The sequence below is a fragment of the Nerophis ophidion genome, linkage group LG06 (genome assembly GCF_033978795.1).
Source record: "Nerophis ophidion isolate RoL-2023_Sa linkage group LG06, RoL_Noph_v1.0, whole genome shotgun sequence".
Taxonomy (NCBI): domain Eukaryota; kingdom Metazoa; phylum Chordata; class Actinopteri; order Syngnathiformes; family Syngnathidae; genus Nerophis; species Nerophis ophidion.
Window position 1 is genome coordinate 51,987,839 of NC_084616.1, and position 25,079 is coordinate 52,012,917.

The 25,079-nt window shown below is 38.5% G+C and overlaps 1 long non-coding RNA gene across 1 annotated transcript; it reads right to left on the reverse strand.

Moving 5' to 3' along the window:
• Nucleotides 1-12,316: 12,316 nt before the first annotated feature.
• On the reverse strand, nucleotides 12,317-23,547 carry LOC133554903 (uncharacterized). Its single transcript, XR_009807239.1, has 9 exons — nucleotides 22,401-23,547; nucleotides 21,728-21,862; nucleotides 18,138-18,213; nucleotides 17,144-17,221; nucleotides 16,533-16,610; nucleotides 15,923-16,000; nucleotides 15,313-15,390; nucleotides 12,685-12,756; nucleotides 12,317-12,568 (listed from the first exon to the last, which is right to left on the reverse strand). It is a non-coding gene; the product is annotated as an uncharacterized LOC133554903 (long non-coding RNA).
• Nucleotides 23,548-25,079: the final 1,532 nt, after the last annotated feature.

The following is a 25,079-nucleotide window of genomic DNA, read 5'->3' on the forward strand; positions in this document are numbered from 1 at the left end:
CTCATATGGAAACAAGGTTTGGATTATTTGGATTATTTGCACACATGGCATCCTGTGACAGTTCCACGCTGGAAATCACTGAGAGCGGCCCATTCTTTGAATGAATGAATGGTTTATTTTGAGCCATGCAAACAAAACAAAAGAATGACATAAAATACAAAAGAAATATATATATATACATTATTTTTACACCTACATTGAAAACATTACATGTGACTAATCTTTTGTAGATGTCAAGATTGGCTCAAAAGGGAGTGGGAAGAAGTAAACTCATTAGGTCCCATCCCTTCTTTCAAAAATGTTTGTAGAACAGTCTCCATGCCTAAGTGCTTGATTGTATACACCTGTGGCCGGGCCATGTGATTACGACCCCTGACTCTCATCACTTGAATGGGGGGCTAAATACTTTTGGCAATATATATCAACAAAGATACAAATAATTGCTATTGGGATATCGAGTGGACACATTTGAACAGCAGTTTTTTTTCATTCAAAAATGTCAGGTTAATTTTTATACTTGCAAACTCATCCCGCGGGCCGGATAAAACCTGTTTGGGGACCCGATCCGGCCCTCACGCCGTACGTTTTTACACCCCTGGCTTAACCTGACCTCAGTGCCACAGTAAACATGTAAACGCTCCTAGTGCCCTTGCGAGCAAACTCCCCCCCGCGGTGAGCCTTGCTGTGGCATGTTGCTCAGTGCCATTAAGGCCAGTATGCACATATCATCTCTGACCCCATCCCAACATCTCCGTCATGTCTCTGCAAAGCCTGTTCTTTCCAGTCGGTGACGAGGATTTCCATCAAGGAGTTTGGAAGGAATCCAATTCGTGAGATAAGAGCCAAAATGCAATTAGTGTATACTTTCTAAATCTGAATGTGGAAGCGCCTTGTTGTTCTAATTATGAGGGCGTCTTAGGAGACTCATTTGTTCTTCTTTTTTCCTGTGCGGTGGAAATAAACGATCCCTCCTTAGAGTTGAATTCATAGCCAATATTAGTGGTACCTTTATTATTTGTGCATATAACCTCATCTCAATGCAGCCCAGTATGTTTAAATAAGCTTGTAATGTCTGCCTTCCAGCTGATGGACGATAATAGCAAGTTTGCCTTGTTTACCTCAGCTTGAGGCTGCTTATTTGTCTTGCAAATAATGATTTTGCACGGTGTGATGCTACTGACACCTTGTGGAGAGGCAGGGATCTGCACATTTCTCTCTTCTATATCCTCTGTTAAAAAGGTACAATCTGAGCCTCGAGGAGTCACCTCTGCCTATGCTGTAGTAACCCTGCTCAGTACAAACGACTACTTTTAGTCACAAGATGGCGCTAGTCTCTTCTTAGAGTTCATTAACACGGAGAGAAGGCTCACATTAAAGTCTGTTTTAAAAGGGACATTTATAGCAATATCTACATTTAAGAAAAAAGATAAGAATACAAAATCAGATGAAAAGAATAAAAAAAAAATATATATGTATATATATATATATATATATATATATATATATATATATATATATATATATATATATACACATATACAAATGTATATATATACCGGATTTACTTGAATTGCCGCCGAGGCGCTAATTAATTTAAAACCTCTTCTCACTCCTACGCTTACCAAAGGGATGCGGTAAAAGTAAGCATGCGCTAATTATTTTAAAACCTATTCTCACTCCGGCATTTACCAAAGGCATGCGGTAAAAATTTGAGTGTGATGTAAGCTTGGACCTTAAATCCTACTGAATAGCTCTTAATCTTCTTAACTTTATGCAATTTCAAATTACCGGTATTGAAATCAGCCTCCTCCATTTTGAAAATGATGACAGGGAAAGTGTCACTCATGACGTCACGAGTTGGACCAGGCGGTAATACCAAGCATGCGCTAATTATTTTGCGAAGCGAGTTTGACCCGGCAGTAATTCAAGGCAGGCGCATACTACGGTATGCGCCTGCCTTGTTACGGTCAGTGTTAGGTGTTGTTGATCTGGACCCCAAGATACAGAGACGGCAGGTAAAAAGGTTTAATTAACAAAAACAAATAGTGCAGCAGGGAAGTGCACAAGAAGCACAGAGAAAGCTATGCAGTATTGCGCGAACCAGTGACGTGCAGTGAGGTTTATAGCTGGTGAGGCACTGATGTAATCAGAATCAGATTTACAAATATACAGTATGCGCTTTGCTCAGATTATTTGCCATTTGATTGGCAGCAGTTTACGGGTTACGTTCATTTCTGCATTCTTTACACAAACAAACTGTCGCCCACAAAATGCGCATTTCATTAAAAACGAAACACAAATAATGTTATCATCGTCTCACCTTTACTTATAAATGAAGTCCATGCGCAGGTCCTTCTGGTTAAAAATAGCCGTCACTTTAAAAGTCCTCCTTCACTTCCTTCAATTTTAAAAGTCTTTTAAGAGCTTAATATAGTTGCCGCAATTAGCAGAGCTTCTACTCTCTTCATTTCCACGAAATGCTAGCTGCTGTTTGGCAAATAAAAGGGTGTCCCAGAATGCATTGTGTTCAGACATTCAGAAGTACCACTAAACAGCAAACAGTTAAATATTTTATGGCCTTGTGTCTTGTTGTGCCTCTCACAAAACTACTTTTTGACATTGTATCCGCATCTTATTTTTAGTATTTACTTTCTTCTTATTTACAAGATATAACGGGCAAAACACAGCCTGCCCTTCAATGCCGATCACAAACACTGATCTTTTCTGGCTAATATTGTATTTAATTTTGACAAGCTAGCAGGTAATCGTGTATATATATATATATATATATATATATATATATATATTAGGGGTGTGGGGAAAAAATAGATTCAAATACGAATCGCGATTTTCACATTGTGCAATTCAGAATTGATTCTCAAAATCTCATCGATTTTTATTTTATTTGATTTCATTTTTATTTTTTTTAATCAACCCAACAAACCACTACACAGCAATACCATAACAATGCAATCCATTTCCAAAACCAAACTTGACCAAGCAACACTCAGAAGTGCAATAAACAAAGCAATTTAGAGGAGACACAAACACGACAAAAACAAACCAAAACTAGTGAAACAAAAATGAATATTATCAACAACAGTATCAATATTAGTTATAATTTCAGCATAGCAGTGATTAAAAGTCCCTCATTGACATTATCATTATACATTTATAAACATTTAAAAAAGAACAATCGTGTCACAATGGCTTACACTTGCATCGCATCTCATAAGCTTGACAACACACTGTGTCCAATGTTTTCACAAAGATAAAATAAGTCATATTTTTGGTTCGTTTAATAGTTAAAACAAATTTAAATTATTGCAATCAGTTGATAAAACATTGTCCTTTACAATTATAAAAGCTTTTTTAAAAAATGTACTACTTTGCTAGCATGTCAGCAGACTGGGGTAGATCCTGCTGAAATCCTATGTATTGAATGAATACAAAATCCCTTTGAATCGGAAAAATATCGTTTCTGAATCGAGAATCGCGTTGAATCCAAAGAATCGATAAATAATCGAATCGCAACCCCAAGAATCAATACTGAATTGAATCGTGGGACACCCAAAAATTCGCAGTCCTAATAAATATATTTCTTGAATAATACTTGAACAAAATACGAATGTAAGTTCATAAACTGTGAAAAAATAATACAACAATCCAATATTCAGTGTTGACAGCTAGACTTTTTGTGGACATGTTCCATAAATATTGATGTTAAAGATTTCTTTTTTTGTGAAGAAATGTTTAGAATTAAGTTCATGAATCCAGATGGATCTCTATTACAATCCCCAAAGAGGACTCTTTAAGTTGATTATTACTTCTATGTGTAGAAATCTTTATTAATAATTGAATTACTTGTTTATTTTTCAACAAGTTTTTTGTTATTTGTATATCTTTTTTTCCAAATAGTCAAAGAAAGACCACAACAAATGAGCAATATTTTCCACTGTTATACAATTGAATAAATTAGAAACTGATGACATAGTACTGTATTTTACTTCTTTATCTCTGTTTTTCCAACCAAAAATGTTTTGCTCTGATTAGGGGGTACTTGAATTAAAAAAAGGTTCAGAGGGGGTACATCACTGAAAAAAGGTTGAAGACCACTGTTGTAGAGGACGTTAAAGACAGTGCAGTCACGGCACGTCCTTAATAATGTCAGCCGGGTGAAAATTGAGACAAATTCGGTAGAATGGTTGCACCGGTAGATTGTCGGGAGGTGCACTGAAATTCAGGAGTCTACCGGAAAAATCGTGAGGTTAGACAAATATGTTGCTGGGGCGGAAAAGCGATTCATAGAAGGTGATTTCATTAAAAAGTGGATGTTAGATTTTTTTAAGAATTGTTTTCTTGCGGGCCAGCCTCACCCAGTTTCTGCATCCAGTGGCCCCCAGGCAAATTGAGTTTGAGACCCCTGCTTTAGGAGCTCCGTAAATATCTATCTCAATGTAGATTATAAACTATTTACCTCCATCATGGCCAAACTATTGGAAGAGTTCTTACTTATATTGGTAGATAATGATCAAAAAGGTTTTATACATCAACGCCAAATAAAAAGAAAGACACCACATATTATGGATCATAGACAAAGAAAAAACATTAGAGCGATAGTTTTAAGTGTGGATTCTGAAAAGGTCCAATGGAATTAGTTGTGGCCTCCAGGATTAAAACCATGCAGGCACTAAATAACAATCCTATTTCTAGGATTAAAGTCCATGGATATCTATCAAATAGTTTTACCTTAGAAAGGGGTTCTAGACAGCGCTGTTCACCAATGCTATTTGCAATTTATCTAAAACAGTGAGCCCAGTCCATTAGACAAAATAAAGACATCAAGGGAATTATTAGTATAAATTGGCCTGGTGTGCGGATGACATTTTGGTCTACCTTGGGCACCCATCATACTCTCTTCCTAAATTCATACAATCATTTGAACAGTATGGTCAATTATCAGGATATAAAATCAATATAGGTAAAACAAAGCTACTCTCATATAATTATAACCCACCAGTAGAAATCAAAATCAGTTACACCTTGGCATGGCAAACAGTCTTTTAAATACTTTTCAAAATATCTTATAAATTTATCAGAACACAATTATTTACACATACATAAAAACATGGAACGTTATTCCTTTTTTTAGCCTTATTTGTAGAAATTATTCCATTAAAATTAATACACTGCAAAAAATGTTGTATTTATTTCAAACCTTGCCAATAGAGATGAACTAAAACCAGTTAAAGGGTAACATTATCACAATTTCAAAAGGGTTAATAACAATAAATATTAGTTCCCAGTGGCTTGTTTTATTTTTCGAAGTTTTTTTCAAAATTTTACACCTCCCGGAATATACCGAAAAAAAGCTTTAAAGTTCTTGATTTTCGCTATTTGCGATGCGACTATCCATTTCCCTGTGACGTCATACAGGGCTGCCAATACAAACAACATGGCGGTTACCACAGCAAGATATAGCGACATTAGCTCGGATTCAGACTCGGATTTCAGCGGTTTAAGCGATTCAACAGATTACGCATGTATTGAAACAGATGGTCGGAGTATGGAGGCAGATAGCGAAAACATTCGGCCATAACATTGGTGTACCTAATGAAGTGGCCCATAGCATGGCTGCCTTATTAGCATCGCCGGTAAAATGTGCGGACCAAACGATCAGGACTTTCGCATCTTGTGACACTGGAGCAACTTAAATCTGTCGATTGGTAAGTGTTTGTTTCGCATTAAATGTGGGTATCTAGTTTCAAATGTACATACAGCTAGCCTAAATAGCATGTTAGCATCGATTAGCGTAGCATGTTAGCATCGATTAGCTGCCAGTCATGCTGCGACCAAATATGTCTGATTAGCACTTAAGTCAACAACATCAACAAAACTCAACTTTGTGATTTTGTTGACTTAATCGTTGCAAATGCATCTGCAGGTTATCCATACATCTCTGTGCCATGTCTGCCTTAGCACCGCCGGTCAAATGTGCAGACACTCTGGCAAATTCATTGGGGGTCTGGCAGCAGATTTCTTGCCAGTGGTGCAACTTGAATCCCTCCCTGTTAGTGTTGTTACACCCTCCGACAACACACCGACGAGGCATGATGTCTCCAAGGTTCCAAAAAATAGTCGAAAAAACGGAAAATAACAGAGCTGACACCCGGTGTTTGTAATGTTTTGAAAATGAAAATGGCGGGTGTATTACCTCGGTGACGTCACGTTCTGACTTCATCGCTACAAGACCGATAAACAGAAAGGCGATTAATTCGACAAAATTCACCCATTTAGAGTTGGAAAATCGGTTAAAAAAATACATGGTCTTTTTTCTGCAACATCAAGGTATATATTGACACTTGCATAGGTTTGGTGATAATGTTCCCCTTTAAGTGAAAGGCCAAGGGTTCGTCTCAAAACTTTACAGCTGGCCAAACAAAAGGGAGGATGGAGTTTACCTTACCTCTGACATTTTTATTTTGCAGGGCAGATAAGAGCAGTGATATGCTGCTGCAACCTGTCATATGTTGCTCAATGGAAAATTATGGAAGAAAAAATGCCCTCCTTCCACATGCAAGCAATATTGGCGGATAACAACTTACATACCCACATAAATAACATTGAAAACCCGGTGAAATGGACCCTTAAAGTATGGAACGTGATCTTAAAGGAATGCAAACTCGAGAATGATATTATTGTTCTTAAATGATGTGCTTATGATTCAGTTTACACCTAATAAATTGGACTCAAGATTCAAGGACTGGATATGTAAGGGTATAACAGCTTTATGTAATGTAATGAAGGACACACATCGCTCAGTTTTGAAACTATTAAAAGGACACATTTATTAGAAAACCAAAACTTCTATCGATATTCGCAGTTGTGATATTATGTTGATATGAAGGTGAAAAATATAACAGGGACAAGTATACGTTTAATTGAACTGTTTACAAAAGCCTATAATTCAGAACCAATTGCTAGAACTGTTTCATGCTTGTATAAGGGTCTGTTGAATCTGAAATCATATTCAACTTCATATATTTAAACAAAATGGGAGAAGGAAGAAGGGACAACTATATCCGAGGAAGAATGGGCAATAATATGGAGATATCAATGGACTTGTACCAGCTCACCGAAGTTGGGGAATTTAGCTGGAAAACTTCGATCAGATTTAAAAACAAATTAAAAAACATAAAAAGAATTTAACATGATCAGTAAAAAGTCTAACTAAAAAGGTGTGTTTTCAACCTTTAAAAAAATATATATATATCAACGGTCTCCGTGTCATGATCCGTGGTCTGGATCATGTTTAGTTTAGGGTTTTTCTGTTAGATTGGACTCGCTTTGTTGTTTGTGCACCTTGTGAGTTAGTTTGTTCACCATGGTAACGTATTAATTTCACCTGCTGCGGGTTCCAGGCGCACACCTGTTTTTGTTAATTACTTTCTTATTTAAGCCTGCCTTGTCCTGTCAGTCGGTCTTGGTCCCTTGTTTGCGGTAAGCAACTGTTACGTTGGTTTGTTCTAGATTTCTTGTTCCCTGATCCTGTGCTAATGTTAGCATTAGCTTCTGTGCATTTCGGCACGCATTTCTTTTGTTCTTTTCGTCTGTTTTTGCACCAGTGTTTTTGTTATTACATCACCTTACCTTTACGTTGTTGTCCGGAGTGTCTATGTTTGCACTGGAGGAACGATCGCGCATTAAAATGCGACCAACATGTGACACTCTGCAGTCCTGCAGTCTTTCCGGCAGTATCTTCCACAGGTGTGGGGGGGGGCATAGTGGCTAAACACGGTCACATTGTGGGTCTTTATTCTAGTATTTGGTAAAGATAAAAGGCCAGTGCCACAGGATTTCAGGATCCTTTTGATACGGTGATAAGGGTTGATACAGTAAAAGCAGGTCGAATAGATAATAAGGCACACGGCCATTAAGACATTTCAAAACTAATGAAAGGACTTTGAAATCGACCCTGAAGCAAATGGAGACCTAATGCAGTGACTTTAAAACTGGTGTAATGTGCTCCGTCGTCAGCACGTGTGCAGCTCAGTTGCGTGATAAATGTAGAATTCTAATATTCTTTTTGGGAAAACCGGAGAGCATTACAATAGTTCAAACAACAAGAAACAAAAGCATGCGTTAGCACTTCCGTGTTGTCCAGGTGAACATATAATTCGAACGAAAAAAAAAAAGGCAAAACCATATTGAGAGGTTTGCTTTGTTCTATACTATTTACTTATATTACTACCTGTACATACTCATGAGCTGCTATGTACGAATCATTTAAATTAAGCAGGACATTTGTCACATGGCATGAAACTACGTGTCTGCCAATTTGCCTTCATCCCATTTTAGCGTTGTTGTGCTCTCAGCCTAATAGGAAACAGAGTGGCACATTCTCTGAGCTTTGGGCATCTAATGAGACCTATTAGAGCATCGCCCGTAATTATACGGGGCCACCCACCATCATGACACCTTCTTGTTTACACCACAGAGTTGCAGATTGCATTACCGCCGCCTCCCGCACTAGCCACAAAATTAGTCTCATTTTCTTAATCAAGCGAAGTTTTTGTCAATAATCCTGTACGAGACAAATAATTGGTTTCCTGTTTTGCACTGGGGGCCCAGTGAGGATGTGGTTCTATTTAGAACAAGCCATGACCAGGACATATACAACCCTGCTTTCTTAAAAAAACAACAACATATATTTAACATGTCAGTGAGTGTTCAAATAAAATACAAATAAGAGAAAACCAGTTCTCATAAAACTGTTTCATGAAATTCTAGTGGTTGTGTGTCTAGCTGCCATTTGTTTCCTGTTGAATGAAGGCAAAACAACCACGTCAGCCACTTCATGCATTTATGCATTTTTTATCGTGTACATTAACATTCACTTGTGATGTATTATTCATAAATGTGGGGTGGTAGTAGGGTGATAGAGAGACTGGCAGGGTATATAACTGCCTTAACGCCATACTTTGATACAAGCTCATTACCAACTATCAGCCGCAGATATCGACTTGTTCACCACAGTCTGTGGACTCAGCAGCAATTAGACGAGTCTTTGTTGCAAGTATAAATAGCCAGTAGTTATAATGCCTGTTCGCACATAGTAGACCGAGGTTAGCACATTTGATTTCCTCCAGAGCCACAGAGTGGGCAGCTGCCAATATTGGCAACATAACAACACATGCACATTACTGTCCCATGGGTCAAGAGGTCATCATTATCTTTTTTTATTTTTTTTGTCCTTTCCAGCTACTCAGGCAAATCAAATGCTTGATGTAGATGCCCATATCTGCTGTTCAGACTTAATTTTCAAAAGAAGAGGTGTAAGATACGTATTTTGTTGCCTTATCTGTATTTGACTTTATTAAATTGATTTATTTGATGTTTGGCGCCGCCAGACCGGACCAGGTAGGGACAGAAAGAAGAAAAAAAATAAGAATGTGAAGACTGTGTGGCATAACGATGCCGGATGTGTTCCTCCGTGGATGCGTCGGCAAAAACCCAGCAAAAAGTAAGAAATAAAGAATGTATTAAAGTAATAAAACAGGCTAGAAACAAAAACACTGGTGCTAAGCAGAAAGCCAAACAAATGGCGCTAGCATGGAAGCTAGGAATACAAACAGAAAAAACTAAACTTGGCACAAAGGCACAAAAAAGGGAAAACAAACCATTAGCATGACAGCTAGAATAAAACACAGGCGTAGTGTGTATGCTAGCGAGAATATACATACAAAGCAGTCGTCACTTGTTGCGCGAAGGCAAATTAGGATCCCAGGCAGAACAACGAAAATGGGCGAGCTTAAATAAGGGAGGTGATTACTAGAAACAGGTGTGTGAGAACCGAGAGTAACAGGTGGAACTAATAAACAACCATGGTGACAAAGCAAACAGGAAATGAGGAGGTCAAACTACCGAAAGTGATATAAAAATGGAACAAAGCAACAATATGTGAAGATCCGAGCAGTGGATCGTAACAAAGAAGACAAAGGGGGAAGTTATAGGGACAAGAGAGCTACAACAACAACAAAAAATAAAAACCACGACAATATAACAGCATCAGCAAATATGATATGTACAAAAAAGATATGAAAAGTAATAGCAAAGAAGCAGTTAGTGAAGTAAATATTAATAACACAGAAATGACAATGAACATTATTACACTACAAACGAAGCAATACAAATGCCAATAGAAATAGCATTTTTAATAATGAATAATAATAATTACCTCTATTATTAACAACACAATCGTTTCAAAGGCAATAATATTGTGAAATCTTAACTTACAAAAGAAACAAGATAAATGGAGGGGAAGAAAGTGAAGTGACCTATATCACCTTGCTATAACAACCTTGTAGATTGTTACAGCAAATATAGGTTAAGCTTTTTCAGCGTGCCTTGTTTTACACAGTTTACTGTGGGGGGAACCATAATATATGTTTGATGAAACGTGATTATATGCATGGGTGTTTGTATGTATATGTGCTTGTATTAGTACAGTATGTGTATATGTATGTATTTACAGTGAATGTGCATGTGGATGTATGTATTGTGAGTGTGTATGTATGTACTGTATTATGTAGGTGTGTGTGTATGTATGTATGCATGTATGAATTCATGTACATATGTATGTATATATGTATGAATAATTGTGCATATCTGTGTTTGTTTGTACAATATATTTGTCTCCCAATATGTGCGGGAGCCAAAGTATGGCTCCAGACGCCCAGAGAGCCCAGGGAACAAGGGACAACCAGCCCCTCGCAGTCAGGCTGGCCAGCAACAGGACCCCCAGAACCAAGCCCAACGTGCTGAACAAAGCCAGCGGCAGGCCGTAAACTGACGAGCCTAGCAGAGGAAACGGCACGGGAGAAGCAAGGGACAGCCAGCGGGCAGAAAGAGTGTCTTCGTAAGAACCATGTCAAGGTTCTGGAGTGGCCTAGCCAGTCTCCAGACCTAAATCCAATTGAAAATCTTTGGAGGGAGCTGAAAGTCAGAAACCTGACTGATCTAGAGGAGATCTGTGTGGAGTGGGCGAAAATCCCTCCTGCAGTCCGTGCAAACTTGGTGAAGAACTACAGGAAACGTTTGACCTCTGTAATTGCAAACAAAGGCTACTCTACCAAATATTAATGTTGGTGTTCAAATACTTATTTTCAGCTTTATCACACGAATAAATTGTTAAAAAAAATCATAGATTGTGATTTCTGGATTTTACAGTGGACATGTACCTACCGTGAAAAATTTCAGAACCCTCCATGATTTCTAAGTGGGAGAACTTGCAAAATAGCAGGGTGTTCAAATAGTTATTTTCTTGACTGTATATATATGAATAACTACATACATACACACACACAAATATAAACAAACAGATCCATACATAAGCAACGATCCAGCCAAGAACCATCTGGACCCCCCGACCCCCCTTCCACAAACACACACACACGCACGCACACACACAGACACACACACACACATACGTGTTTGGGTGACATATGAGGACTTATGACAAAAACGTGACATATGGGGACATGCCTTTCCAATGGTCCTGCAGGCCTGGGAATCAGACGGTTAGTGAACCAGAATTTTAGAAACACAGTGGTCTATTGAGATTTTTGCAACTCTTTTGTTTTTTTCTGAACCTGATTTTTATGGTACATATGAGGACTTGTCAGGTTTAGGTGCCATATGAAGACCAGAGTGTTTAAGATTTCAAGTTTATGTGACATATGACGACCATGACGTCACAGAGTGTTTAAGATTTCAGGTTCATGTGACATATGATGACCATGACATCACAGAGTGTTTAAGATTTCAGGTTCATGTGACATATGATGACCATGACATCACAGAGTGTTTAAGATTTCAGGTTCATGTGACATATGATGACCATGACATCACAGAGTGTTTAAGATTTCAGGTTCATGTGACATATGATGACCATGACATCACAGAGTGTTTAAGATTTCAAGTTTATGTGACATATGACGACCATGACGTCACAGAGTGTTTAAGATTTCAAGTTTATGTGACATATGATGACCATGACGTCACAGAGTGTTAAAGATTTCAGGTTCATGTGACATATGAGGCTAATGACATCAGAGACTTAACAAAACCACCTGAGTTGGTTTAGTTGATGTGTTGTCATTTTAAAAAATCCCAATCCCATGCTACTGTAATCTAAAACCAAGAAGAGTTTAAAAGAAACATGGGTATAAATGTAATTGTCGACTAAGTGTAACTGAATTGTTTTTGTGGATTTTGTCGCTAAGAATTATCTGGAATAAATACAAAACGCTTGCTGTTTATTTTGCTTTTTTAATTGCTGGTAACATACTCAAACTACCACAGAAGATGTGGGAAAACATTTTTTTCCCCTTTTTTTAATATAATTCTGTTATGGATGTAGTACTTGATGGCAAGCCAATCTCTGTCCTGTAGAGCTACTAGTTCTTTATGGAGGCAGGCTTCACAATCTTTTTTACCTGGTACTTTGTTGCCAGTTACAAAATGCAACATGTGTCATTCAACTGCTTCCACTTCTTCCCCTTTGCAGCTGTCATAAAGGAGACAAAATACAATTTCTTACTGAAGGAAAAATGACTATAACACAGTGAAAAGGTGCAAAACGTAATATAATATTCTAGTAAATGATGTGGATTATTTATTTACCCCGCTTTGGAGTGGACCAAGTGGAAGAAGCTTGAGACATACCTACTTCCAGCGATTTGTCCTGCTGTCAATCTGAAGGGAAGAATTAGAAAACTGTAAAAGTAAACATTTAACATATTGTGCTTTGTGAAGCAGCGGAGTATGTGTGTTGTCTGTCTATTTATGAATAATGCAGACCAGGAGTGTTGGCTGAGTTCTTAACGTTTGCTTTCAGAGCCTGCATATCACAACATACAAGATGCCGTCATGGCGACACAACCTATACATGCTCCTCACTCCTGTTGCATGCTGGGTAGGGTAGTTCTTTTTTCCCCTGGCTCATAACATTACAATATAGTACCATGTATATGCGTTCAGTTTATCAAAGCACCAAGCAAACAGATATGGTCATAATTATTTTAAGTCCACTACGCAGAATAAACACAACATTATTAATATTGCTACTACGGATAATTTGATCAAAAATTCCCTAAAACAGCGCACTACCTATAATATAAGTTTTTTAAACATAAGATCCCTGATAAAAAAAAAATGTTTCTGCTGTTACCTCAGAAATTGCCTGTTCAGATGTTATGATTGTGGCTCAGAGATTTGTATGTAGATTGTATTTATTTTCCATAACAAACAAGATAACTTAAATACCCTGGCAGTGGCAATAAGCTTAAATGTTTGTATTTACCTTTTTTGAGTTGATTTTCATAAAATTTGCTATTTAACTGCTACTGTTTAACAAGGACTGATTTAAATTGTGTTTGCACAACAAATGTTTTGGCGCTTTTTTTCATGTGGGAGAATATTCCAATAAAGGTGCACTACACACTACTTTTGAATTCATTATTGGGCTTTGCGTATACAATGCAGTTAATCGCGATTAATAAGAGAAATAGTGCGATTAACTTCGATTAAAAATGTTAATCATTGCCCAGCACTAATATATATACAAACCCCGTTTCCATAAAAGTTGGGAAATTGTGTTAGATGTAAATATAAACTGAATACAATGATTTGCAAATCCTTTTCAACCCATATTCAATTGAAAGCATTACAAAGACAACATATTTGATGTTCAAACTCAAACTTTTTTTTTTTTGCAAATAATAATTAACTTTGAATTTCATGGCTGCAATACGTGCCAAAGTAGTTGGGAAAGGGCATGTTCACCACTGTGTTACATCACATTTTCTTTTAACAACACTCAATAAACGTTTGGGAACTGAGGAAACTAATTGTTGAAGCTTTGAAAGTGGAATTCTTTACCATTCTTGCTTGATGTAAAGCTTAAGTTGTCGTGTTTTACGCTTCATAATGCGCTACACATTTTCGATGGGAGACATGTCTGGACTGCAGGCGGGCCAGGAAAGTACCCGCACTCTTTTACTACGAAGACACGCTGTTGTAACACGTGGCTTGGCATTGTTTTGCTGAAATAAGCAGGGGCGCCCATGATAATGTTGCTTGGATGACAACATATGTTGCTCCAAAACCTGTATGGACCATTCAGCATTAATGGTGCCTTCTCAGATGTGTAAGTTACCCATGCTTTGGGCACTAATACACCCCCATACCATCACACATGCTGGCTTTTGAACTTTGCGCCGGATGGTTATTTTCCTCTTTGTTCCGGAAAACACCACGTCCACAATTTCCATATATAATTTGAAATGTGGACTCGTCAGACCACAGAACACTTTTCCACTTTGCATCAGTCCATCCTAGATGAGCTCGGGCCCAGCGAAGCCCGCGGCGTTCCTCTGTCTTGTTGATAAATGGCATTTGCTTTGCATAGTAGAGTTTTAACTTGCATTTACAGATGTAGCGACCAACTGTAGTAACTGACAGTGGTTTTCTGAAGTATTTCTGAGCCCATGTGGTGATATCTTTTACACACTGATGTCGGTTTTTAATGCAGTACATCGCTTACGTGCAGTGATTTCTCCAGATCCTCTGAACCTTTTGATAATTTTACGGACCGTAGATGGTAAAATCCCTAAATTCTTTGCAAAAAAAATGTTTAGCAGTTTTAACATCAAATATGTTGTCTTTGTAGCATATTCAACAGAATTGGGGTTGAAAATTATTTGCAAATCATTGTATCCTGTTTATATGTACATCTAACACAATTTCCCAACTCATATGGAAACGGGGTTTGAATGTATTTATATAAATATAGCCTATTATTTGCGCACTATTTACAAGTTATGTACCAAAAACACGACCACCGAAAAAATACTTTGATCAATGAAAACAGCGCTGCAAAAACCGGCTGTAAACAAGAGGCACTGCCTTTTCTGAATTGAAACACTCATTTTAAAGCTTTGACATTAACATTTTAACACACACTAATCTGGTTCAGAAAATATGAGGACCCTATATGAAACACACTTTCTTGGTTCAAACAATATAAGGACATGACGAGTGCTCACATGTAGAATTTATGTTGTTGACTTGTAACATCTCCTGTTTTGCTAAACATGAGTTCCAAACTCCCTACTGACTAACATGGATGTACCCTTACGAAAATGTTGTCATATAAACTGATCTGTGAGAGATTAAAATTAATAAATGTCTTTCAAAATATAGGTTGGGTCAAATTTAGAGCAGATATAGTAAAAATAGACATGTAATAACCTGTTGGAGGGATGAAGTCGGTTTATGGCTGTCATCTGAATCTAGAGAATGTTGAGATAGAACCTCAACAGTTGGTTTCTGCAACAAAACACAAAAATATAATGTCATAACTAATTAATTATAACATTCTCACCACTTTTTGTTGATAAAAATCTGAGCATACAATGCCAGATAAAGGGTAAAGATTATTACAGAGTTTCAGCTCTTAGACAATTCATTAAGAATGTAACACACACAAAAATCTGGTTCAGAAAATATGAGGACCTGAATTGAGACACACATTTTAAAGCTTGGACATTAACATTGTAACACACATTTTCTGGTTCAGAAAATATGAGGACCTTATATGAAACACACCTAAGTCTTTCTTGCTTCAAACAATATAAGGACATGACGAGTGCTCACATGTAGAATTTATGTTGTTGACTTGTAACATCTCCTGTTTTGCTAAACATGAGTTCTAAACTTTCTACTGACTAACATGGATGTACCCTTGCGAAAAAGTTGTCATATAAACTGATCTGTGAGAGATTAAAATAAATAAATGTATTTCAAAATATAGGTTGGGTCAAATTTAGAGCAGATATAGTAAAAATAGACATGTAATAACCTGTTGGAGGGATGAAGTCAGTTAATGGCTCACATCTGAATCTGGAGAATGTTGAGATGGAACCTCAACAGTTGGTTTCTGCAACAAAACACAAAAATATAATGTCAGAACTAATTAATTATAACATTATCAGCACTTTTTGTGGATAAAACTCTGAGCATACAATGCCAGATAAATAGTAAAGATTATTACAGAGTTTCAGCTCTTAGACAATTAATTAAGAATATAAAACACACTAAAATCTGGTTCAGAAAATATGAGGACCTGAATTGAGACACACATTTTAAAGCTTGGACATTAACATTGTAACACACACTAATCTGGTTTAGAAAATATGAGGACCTTATATGAAACACACCTAAGTCTTTCTTGGTTCAAACAATATAAGGACATGACGAGGGGTCACATGTAGAATGTATGTTGTTGACTTGTAACATCTCCTGTTTTGCTAAACATGAGTTCCAAACTCCTTACTGACTAACATGGATGTACTCTTACGAAAATGTTGTCATATAAACGATCTGTGAGAGATTAAAATTAATAAATGTCTTTCAAAATATAGGTTGGGTCACATTTAGAGCAGATATAGTAAAAATAGACTTGTAATAACCTGTTGGAGGGATGAAGTCGGTTTATCGCTCACATCTGAATCTGGAGAATGTTGAGATAGAACCCCAACAGTTGGTGTCTGCAACAAAACACAAAAATATAATGTCAGAACTAATTAATTATAACATTAACAACCACTTTTGGTTGATAATATTCTGAGCATATAATTCTACATAAACAGTAAAGATTATTATAGCGTTTTAGCTCTTAGACAATTAATTAAGAATATAAAACACACTAAAATCTGGTTCAGAAAATATGAGGACCTGAATTGAGACACACATTTTAAAGCTTGGACATTAACATTGTAACACACACTAATCTGGTTTAGAAAATATGAGGACCTTATATGAAACACACCTAAGTCTTTCTTGGTTCAAACAATATAAGGACATGACGAGGGGTCACATGTAGAATGTATGTTGTTGACTTGTAACATCTCCTGTTTTGCTAAACATGAGTTCCAAACTCCTTACTGACTAACATGGATGTACTCTTACGAAAATGTTGTCATATAAACGATCTGTGAGAGATTAAAATTAATAAATGTCTTTCAAAATATAGGTTGGGTCACATTTAGAGCAGATATAGTAAAAATAGACTTGTAATAACCTGTTGGAGGGATGAAGTCGGTTTATCGCTCACATCTGAATCTGGAGAATGTTGAGATAGAACCCCAACAGTTGGTGTCTGCAACAAAACACAAAAATATAATGTCAGAACTAATTAATTATAACATTAACAACCACTTTTGGTTGATAATATTCTGAGCATATAATTCTACATAAACAGTAAAGATTATTATAGCGTTTTAGCTCTTAGACTATTATTTAAGAATGTAACATTCACTAAAATGTGGTTCAGAAAATATGAGGACCTGGATTGAAACACTCATTTTAAAGCTTTGAATTAAACATTGTAACACACACTAATGTGGTTCAGAAAAATATGAGGACCTTATATGAAACACACTGAAGTCTTTTTTAGTTCAAACAATATGAGTACATGACAAGTGATCACATATTGAATTCATGTTGCTGACCTGTAACATCTCCTGTTTTGCTAAACATGAGTTGTAAATTCCACAGACTAACATGGATGTACGCTTAAAAAATGTTGTCATATAAACTGATCTGTGAGAGGTTAAAAGGATTAAATGTCTTTTGAAGTATAGGTTGTGTCAAGTTTTTAGCAGATATAGGGCAGCACGGTGGAACAGGGGTAAGTGCATGTGCGTCACAAATCGAAGGTCCTGAGCAGTCCTGAGTTAAATCCTGGGCTCGTGATCTTTCTGTGTGGAGTTTGCATGTTCTCCCCGTGACTGCGTGGGTTCCCTCCGGGTACTCCGGCTTCATCTTACCTCCAAAGACATGCACCTGGGGATAGGTTGATTGGCAACACTAAATTGGCCCTAGTGTGTGAATGTGAGTGTAAATGTTGTCTATTTGTGTTGGCCGTGTAATGAGGTGGCGACTTGTCCAGGGTGTACTCCGCCTTCCGCCCGAATGCAGCTCAGATAGGCTCAAGCACACCCCGCCAACCCAAAAAAGGGACAGGTAGTAGAAAATGGATTGATGGATGGATAGTAAAATAGTCAAGTAATAACCTGTTGGAGGGATGAAGTCGGTTTATCGGTCACATGAGTCTGGAGAATGTTGAGATAGAACATCAACAGTTGGTGTCTGCAACAAAACACATAAAAATAATGTTAGAACTTATTAATTATAACATTATCAGCACTTTTTGTTGTTAACATTATGAGCATATAATGCCAGATAAATAGTAAAGATATTTATAGAGGGTTTCTGTCTCTTGTCCCGCTCATGTCTTGAGATGAACTTCCCTCGGTACTCGACCACAAAAGAACCTTTTTCAATTGATGCAAGAGCAAATACACCATATCCTGATAAAACAGTTTATCAATTAACAATGTTTGGAATATCTGTTTTAAAAAGCAATATCAATAGTCGTTACTTGACTAAAAATTATATTACAAACAGAATTACTCTTTCATAAATGTAAATAATTATTAAATTAAGTACAAACCCCGTTTCCATATGAGTTGGGAAATTGTGTTAGATGTAAATATAAACAGAATACAATGATTTGCAAATCATTTTCAACCCATATTCAGTTGAATATGCTACAAAGACAACATATGTTTGCCTGTGTATCGGCTGGGGACATCTCTGCGATGCTGATCCGCCTCCGCTTGGGATGGTTTCCTGCTGGCTCCGCTGTGAACGGGACTCTCGCTGCTGTGTTGGATCCGCTTTGGACTGGACTCTTGCGACTGTGTTGGATCCATTGTGGATTGAACTTTCACAGTATCATGTTAGACCCGCTCGACATCCATTGCTTTCCTCCTCTCTAAGGTTCTCATAGTCATCATTGTCACCGACGTCCCACTGGGTGTGAGTTTTCCTTGCCCTTATGTGGGCCTACCGAGGATGTCGTAGTGGTTTGTGCAGCCCTTTGAGACACTAATGATTTAGGGCTATATAAGTAAACATTGATTGATTGATTGATATTTGATGTTCAAACTGATAAACATTTTTTTGGTGCAAATAATCATTAACTTTAGAAATTGATGCCAGCAACATGCAACAAACAAGTTGGGAAAGGTGGCAATAAATACTGATAAAGTTAAGAAATGCTCATCAAACACTTATTTGGGACATCCCACAGGTGTGAAGGCTAATTTGGAACAGGTGGGTGCCATGATTGGCTATAAAAACAGCTTCCCAAAAAATGCTCAGTCTTTCACAGGAAAGGATGGGGCGAGGTACACCCCTTTGTCCACAACTGCGTGAGCAAATAGTCAAACAGTTTAAGAACAACCTTTCTCAAAGTGCAATTGCAAGAAATTTAGGGATTTCAACATCTACGCTCCATGATATCATCAAAAGGTTCAGAGAATCCGGAGAAATCACTCCACGTAAGCGGCATGTCTGGAAACCAACATTGAATAACTGTGACCTTCGATCCCTCAGACGGCACTGTATCAAAAACCGACATCAATCTCTAAAGGATATCACCACATGAGTTCAGGAACACTTCAGAAAACCACTGTCACTAAATACAGTGTGTTGCTATATCTGTAAGTGCAAGTTAAAGCTCTATTATGCAAAGCGAAAGCCAATTATCAACATCCAGAAACGCCGCCGGCTTCTCTGGGCCCAAGATCATCTAAGATGGGCTGATGCAAAGTCGAAAGGTGTTCTGTGGTCTGACGAGCCCACATTTCAAATTATTTTTGGAAATATTGGACACCGTTTCATCCGGACCAAAGGGGAAGCGAACCATCCAGAATGTTATCGACGCAAAGTTCAAAAGCCAGCATCTGTGATGGTATGGGGGTGCATTAGTGCCCAAGGCATGGGTAACTTACACATCTGTAAGTTACCCATCTGTTTGGAACAACATTTGCTGCCATTTAAGCGCCGACTTTTTCATGTACGCCCCTGCTTATTTCAGCAAGACAATGCCAAGCCACATTCAGCACGTGTTCAGCTTCATAAAAAAAGAGTGCAGGTACTTTCCTGGCCGGCCTGCAGTCCTATCAAAAATGTGTGGTGCATTATGAAGCGTAAAATACGACAGAGGAGACTGAAGCTCTACATAAAACAAGAATGGGAAAGAATTCCACCTTCCAAGCTTCAACAATTAGTTTCCTCAGTTCCCAAACGGTTATTGAGTGTTGTTGAAAGAAAAGGTGATGTAACACAGTGGTGAACATGCCCTTTCCCAACTACTTTGGCACGTATTGCAGCCATGAAATTCTAAGTTAATTATTATTTGTAAAAAAAATTATTCCGTTTGGATTTACATCTAACACAATTTCCCAACTCATATGGAAACGGGGTTTGTAATTAATGTGTTACTTGAAAAAGAAAAGTTTTAAATATCTAGCATATGCAGTTGAGAGACATTTCATGAGAGCAGAGTGTGTGTGTGCCTTTAAAAAGCTGTGCCTTTTGCCAAGTGACGTGGGACTTCAGCGCCCAGAAATAGCAGAATAGTTCAGCTGTATTTTTTAGCTTAGCAGTGGCAGTTAAGATAGTTCTGTTGAATGTTTTTGTTTGTGTGTGGATGAGGCCTCTTTCTATTTGATATCGTGTTCGTAATTACTTCCGGGGGTTGCTTTCATTAGTAAAAAGATATTACCTGCACTAACCCTTTTGTGCTTCTAACGCTGTCTTGTTGACATACAATCACATCAAAAGTAGCATGCCACATTACATAAAACGCATCGTAACAGCGTTGTAGCGTACATAAAAGTTATTAGCTTACTCGTTACCGGTAAAAGTAACAGCATTAGTAACATCGTTTTCATATACCGCTGTTATACCATCCATCCATCCATCCATCCATCATCTTCCGCTTTTCCGAGGTGGGGTCGCGGTGGCAGCAGCCTAAGCAGGGAAGCCCAGACTTCCCTCTCCCCAGCCACTTCGTCTAGCTCTTCCCGGGGGATCCCGAGGCGTTCCCAGGCCAGCCGGGAGACATAGTTTTCCCAACGTGTCCTGAGTCTTCCCCGTGGCCTCCTACCGGTTGGACGTGCCCTAAACACCTCCCTAGGGAGGCGTTCGGGTGGCATCCTGACCAGATGCCCGAACCACCTCATCTGGCTCCTCTCCATGTGGAGGAGCAGCGGCTTTACTTTGAGTTCCTCCCGGATGGCAGAGCTTCTCACCCTATCTCTAAGGGAGAGCACCCCTACCCGGTGGAGGAAACTCATTTGGGCCGCTTGTACCCGTGATCTTATCCTTCCGGTCATGACCCAAAGCTCATGACCATAGGTGAGGATGGGAACGTAGATCGACCGGTAAATTGAGAGCTTTGCCTTCCGGCTCAGCTCCTTCTTCACCACAACGGATCAATACAACGTCCGCATTACCGAAGACCCCACACCGATCCGCCTGTCGATCTCACGATCCACTCTTCCCCCACTCGTGAACAAGACTCCGAGGGGCCATAGAGGTCGGGTGCATTGTGAGCTGGGCGGCAGCCGAAGGCAGGGCACTTGGCGGTCCGATCCTCGGCTACAGAAGCTAGCTCTTGGGACGTGGAACGCTGTTATTCCAAACACTTCTAATTAAAGCCATATAATACAACCTCTATTAGACAGTAAGGAAATGATCCAAATGAGATGTTGATACAGTTACCATTGATATGATACATAACAAGACATACCTTTCCAATCATTGATCCACTGGGCCTTAAAACAAGACTTGTCACATCCAGATCAAATAAACTCGGTAGCTTCAGCCTCAGGATTACGTCTCGCTCTTCTTTTGGGCACGATGTCTATATCATGTGTTGATGCGCCTAACAAATCCACACATAAAAATGAAAAAAGTCAGTGACACAGAAATAAAACAAAGAACCAAACCCTTCAAAAACTGTTAAATTTAGGATCAGTGCAGAAATGAAGCTTCTCAAACAAAGAACTAATGTAACAATATCAGTAACATGCCTACTCCACAGTGCTTATCAGCTTGACATATTTGTATTTGAGAAAAAGTATAAACAATTTGAAGAACTCTAGTCTGTCTTGTTTAAAATGAAGAAAAGGTTTACTAGCATAGTGATCAAGGGTGATGGGTCAAATGCAGAGAATAATTTCACCACACCTAGTGTGTGTGTGACAATCACTGCTACTTATAATCTTCCATGCAACTTTAAAAAAAAAAATTTAAATGCCTTGGCCTTGGCCCAGAACTGAAATGCTTAATTTGACTTCATAAAATCAAATCTGATTGCAATTAATAACAACAAACATTTAACTGTTGTTTACAATGAACTATTTTCCTATGTTAAAAAACATTGGTCTATTTAATTACGTTAAACTCCATTTTATGCTCACCTGATTCAACCATGCTGCCGAAGACTGTCAAAGATGGTTTGTGGCCAAGATAGATGTCCCCCTCTGGTGCTGCAGGTCCCGGAAGTGATGTTCACTGAGCGCTCTGTTGTGCTCAAAATCGTGTGTGAAGTTTTGTATTTCGATTATAAATGGTCCTTTTGGAAAACCCTTTTTATATATATTCAATATTAAGTGTGATACGTGAGCTGTATAATTTCCATGATGAAAATAGTTAACTAGTGATTTAGGCCTCTGTTAGGAGCAGACATCGTCCAGCGGCCAATCAGGCGGCGCCTAACTGAAAATTGGACCAATCAGACGCCGAGACTCTTCAGAGTGGGCGGAAGTAACCATCTTGAACACCATGTAAAGTGAATACCTCCAAAAACAATCCCCATATTAATCCTAAATTTGCCCCAAAGATAAAAATACCCAAATAATGTGCTATTGTAACCATTTGAAAATATTAAATACTGTGTGTAGTTTGAATTGCATTTGAATTATTGCCTTTGTCTCAATCAAGGTTGAAGGTTGTTTTTTTTATGCAAAAACCTACATTTCAGGCACATTTAAAGCAATTATTGTGCGGCATTGTATTTTAGTCAACAGAATAGCAAAAAGTCCAATACAGTAAAATACTGAATCAAACAAATTAAATCATCACCATAATCCCTTTATTACTAATTGTCTAGCCCAAATCCTCTCCAGATAAACCAAATTAATAGATAAAACTAACACTAAAAAGGATGAGATCATCAGATCAGTTGAAAATGTGTTGTTATTTGATTCAGAATTCAAGAGTATGTTTATTGCTGTAATGGTTAGATGTTTTTCAAAATGTCGGAGTGTGTGAGTTTCTGACCCACATGACATATGAGGACATATGACATATGAGGACAAGTGTGTGTGTGTGTGTCATAATAGCAAAGATGGCCACTAGGGGCAAAATCGAAGGTGACCAAAAAAATTAAACACACTTTCACACACTTTTTCTGAAAATTTGACAAATGAAGACTTTAGAGATTTTTGGTCTGGGAACATGCTGGGAGGGTCTAGAACACGATAGCATTGCGGGAAATATGGGGACATGGGAAATGTCCATATATTTCAACAGGTCCTCATATGTAAGGTGAAATTTCATAAAAATGTCCCCATATGTCACTTTGACAAACGCACACACACACACACACACACACATACACACACACACACACACACACACACACACAGACCCGCACACATACAGGTCTTGCTGCGTGACTAAAGGGTCAAACCCTGACAAGCCTGCATCTAGACCATGGGTGTCAAACTCTGGCCCGCGGGCCAAGTTTGGCCTTCCCTGTAATTTAATTTGGCCCTTGAGGCAATGTCAAATTAACATTAGAGCTGGCTTGCCGGTGTTATACAGTGGCGGTTTCGCTGTAACACCGTATTCACCGCTAATACTCACACTTGTCAACCCTCCCAATTTTCCCAGGAAACTCCTGAAGTTCAGTGCCCCTCCCGAAAATATCCCGGGGCAACCATTCTCCCGAATTTCTCCCAATTTCCACCCAGACAACAATATTGGGGGTGTGCCTTAAAGGTACTGCCTTTAGCGTTCTCTGCAACCTGTGGTCACGTCTGCTTTTCCTCCATTCAAGCAGCGTGCCGGCCCAGTCACATAATATATGCGGCTTTAGCACACACACAAGTGAATGCAAGGCATACTTGATCAACAGCCATACAGGGCACACTGAGGGTGGCCGTTTTAACAATGCCAACACTGTTACAAATATGCGCCACACTGTGAACCCACACCAAATAATAATGACAAACACATTTCGGGAGAACACCCGCACCTTAACGCAACAGAAGAAATACCCAGAACCCCTTGCAGCACTAACTCTTCCGGGACGCTACAATATACACCCCCCCCCCCCCCCCACACCCCGCTACCGCCAAACCCCGCAGGTCCCTATTAAAAGGTTAATTTGTTCAACCTTGGCAAGTAGCCTTGTTCAGATAAAAATTTTGGCCCACTCTGTATTTGGGTCTGACACCCCTGATCTAGACGATGGCACCACATCGGGCGCGAACGAAAACGAAGCCACAAACCACAATCTTTATCATTATCACTGATATCATAAAGCGTTAAGATCATTCTCAGTAGAAACCAAAGGGTTTGGTTAGCGCTCTATAAGACAGGAGTGAACATTTATGATAACATACTGTTAAGTAAATGAGAAAAACTCCCCAACGGCTGCAACAGTTTAATCCGCATTGTCATTAACAGTAATGTAACTAAAGCTCACTCAATTAACTTCTGCATCGCTCAGGGGGTGAAAGGTCAATCATTTAGCCCATTTGCATCCATTATTTGATGATCACTTGCGTCCAGTCAACATCACTTGTAAATGAACCATTTGCCCACAGCTCGCTTGTTCTCCAATTTGTGCATGATTAGAACATTGAATATGAAACCCTCCTGCCCCCCAATTATACTTAACCACTATAATAACTTGATGTAATAACACTGGGGCAAATGAGAGCGCAGAAGATCTGATTACTCCACTGACAGAGAAGAAACAACAAATTCTAATATTTTTCACCTATGGTAGAGAACTGGAACAAGTCAGTGAGGACGATATGGTCTAAAACCTATATCACAGCGTTGTAAGATAACTTTATATATCACAA